General features: G+C 43.6%; 1 non-coding gene across 1 annotated transcript; it reads right to left on the bottom strand.

Moving 5' to 3' along the window:
* Window positions 1–2,116: 2,116 nt before the first annotated feature.
* On the bottom strand, window positions 2,117–2,256 carry LOC120360466 (U4 spliceosomal RNA). The gene has a single exon (XR_005576956.2). It is a non-coding gene; the product is annotated as a U4 spliceosomal RNA (small nuclear RNA).
* Between the last annotated feature and the right edge of the window lie 359 nt (window positions 2,257–2,615).

Here is a 2,615-nt window from a genome sequence, read left to right as displayed (position 1 = left end):
TAAGGTAGAAAATCCTGTTGTGTGAACTTGAAAATGTATCCGATACCTGTCCACATCTGGCCACCGCCTTTATTTCTCTCCTGGTATACATGCCATCATTCTTTCGCCTGCATTGCTACAGAGCCTCCCTAGTGAGGCAGCAGCCAGAGAGGTTCTATCAAAACGCAGGGCAGATTTCCATCTCCCCTCGCTGGAAACCCTAACTCAGGCTGGCCCACGAGGCTCGGGAGATGTGGGCAGGCTTCTGTGGGCCATCTCTCCTTCTCTCTCCCTGGCTCTCCCACTCTGTAACTCATGCTCACCCTGTGCTCAGCTGTCCTCTCTAGAACACTCCGAATCTTACTGAAACCAAGGGCTAACCCAGTTAAGGCCTCAAACTTAAGTGCCTTACTTGCTTTTAGTTGCTCACTTGTAGTTGATCTTAAAATCTATATAGCTAAGTCACATAGCCAAACAATACATAATTAGGCCCCCACTAGCCTCTGTAGAGATAACATCTGTGACTGTATGCCACTATGGTAATGGTTGCTTGAAGTTGCTTCAGGAACTAGGGGTAAGATCTTGTCCAGTCCAAACTGATTGGAACCACAGACCCTACAAACAGGCCTGCACAAATGTCCATGAGGTAACCTTTTGACAGAGTGCCAAAAGCTCCTCCCTTGGATCATGGCAACCTCACCATCTTCTGAACATACATCCTATGAAGAGCCATGAACCCCGACTATGCTTGTGCACACCACTGACAACCCAATTTCACCCCAATGCAATCACCTTTCCCCATGGCTGGGACCACCTTGCTCCTCCATCCCATAAATAGCCCTGAAACCCCATCTTTGAGGAAGTGGATTTGAAAGGTGTTCTCCTATCTCCTTGCTTGGCTGCCTCCTGAACAAACTCTTCCCCTTTTGCAAAACCTGTTTTCACAGTGATTGGCTTGCTGTGTGTGGCTGGTTCAGTATCTATACCAGATTCCAAACTCCCCAGGGCTGGACCATGCCCAGTCCTTCACCATTGTGTGTTCACGCCCACATGGTACCCAATATTTCATGGGCTCTCAAGAAGTGATGCTGGTCTCTTGTGAGGGAGTGATTGAATGGAAATTTTGGTCCAGTGTTTTCAAGGAGGTATTTGTAGAAGACATTGAACAAAAGATTATTCCTCAAGTCCCTCCAGGGTGCCCTATGATGGAATCTTGATTGAAGTCCATCCCTGCCATTATCTCTTCCTCACACCTCACTCCCAATGGTGTCAATGATAAAGAATAAATCTGCCCCCAAAAGTCCTTGATTGCATGGAATGAGGCATTTGTATCCTCTGTAATTTCTACCATGTTAATGCTTATAGGAAAATTACAAAAGCATTCTGGTGTTTTGAGGTAACTACATGTAGTGACAATCATTTCACAATGTATGCATATGCCAAAACATCACACTGTACACCTTGAATATATGCAATGTTCATTTGTTAATTATACTGCAATAAAGCTGAAACTAATAAATAAAAACATCCTGACTGTTTTGAGATTTTACGCCTTGATGCTTGTATTAATATTTAAAGTATAATTGAAAGAAGGCACAAAACTCTGAATGTTGCTTAAAAATATAAGACACATAAAAATGGAGTTTGTGTTATAGAGAGCAATTAGTAGTTAATGAGTGCCAAGAAATGTGGGACTTAACTTTGCAGTGGCCGTGATGCTACAGAAGAGAAGTAAGTTTCCCCAAGCTTGCACGGCTCCTGCATGTCAGACCAGAGCTCTTATTTCGGTGAACAATTATCAAGATCCATTTCCACTCCTGGGCCACTTTTAACATGCAATCCAGCAGAAACGCTGTGCCTTCCAACCCTGTTATTTCCAATTTCAGTAATATATCTACTAGGTATTAGATTTCCAGTGAGCCTTGATTCCTTGGAAATAGTGGTTCTTAGTAGGGATAAGATTCATTGATTAAGTACCATTGGCCAACCTGGCATCTTCCTTCCAAGTTCCAAACTAAGAAGCGTAGAGGGAGACAAACAGAGCATTGCAGTGGGAATACACGTGCCATGGTAAACTACTCATTCAGAGAGGTTAAAAAAAACAAAAAGATTTTTTTCTTTTTTTTTTTAAATTCAGTCCCTGTAGAGACTGCCAAAAATTGCCAATGCCAACTATACGTCAAGTCGTCATGGCGGGGTATTGGGAAAAGTTTTCAATTAGCAATAATCACGCCTGGAATAAACCTCATTGGCTACGATACTGCATTGTGCAAAGCTACCATTAAGATTCTTAAAGAAAAGATGAGACCATTTACATAATTGTTTTGAGGTAATTCTGGCTTCAAGGATCAATATTAAGGGCGGTACCAGTTAGAGGCTGGACGGGCAGTTGCTGGGCAGCTGTCCTCATGGATTCTTTTTTTTTTTTTTTTTTTGAGACGGAGTTTCGCTCTTGTTACCCAGGCTGGAGTGCAATGGAGCGATCTCGGCTCACCGCAACCTCCACCTCCTGGGTTCAGGCAATTCTCCTGCCTCAGCCTCCTGAGTAGCTGGGATTACAGGCACGTGCCACCATGCCCAGCTAATTTTTGTATTTTTAGTAGAGACGGGGTTTCACCATGTTGACCAGGATGGTC

The sequence above is a fragment of the Saimiri boliviensis genome, chromosome 20, assembly GCF_048565385.1.
Source record: "Saimiri boliviensis isolate mSaiBol1 chromosome 20, mSaiBol1.pri, whole genome shotgun sequence".
NCBI lineage: Eukaryota > Metazoa > Chordata > Mammalia > Primates > Cebidae > Saimiri > Saimiri boliviensis.
This window is presented reverse-complemented; position numbering and strand designations above follow the sequence as displayed.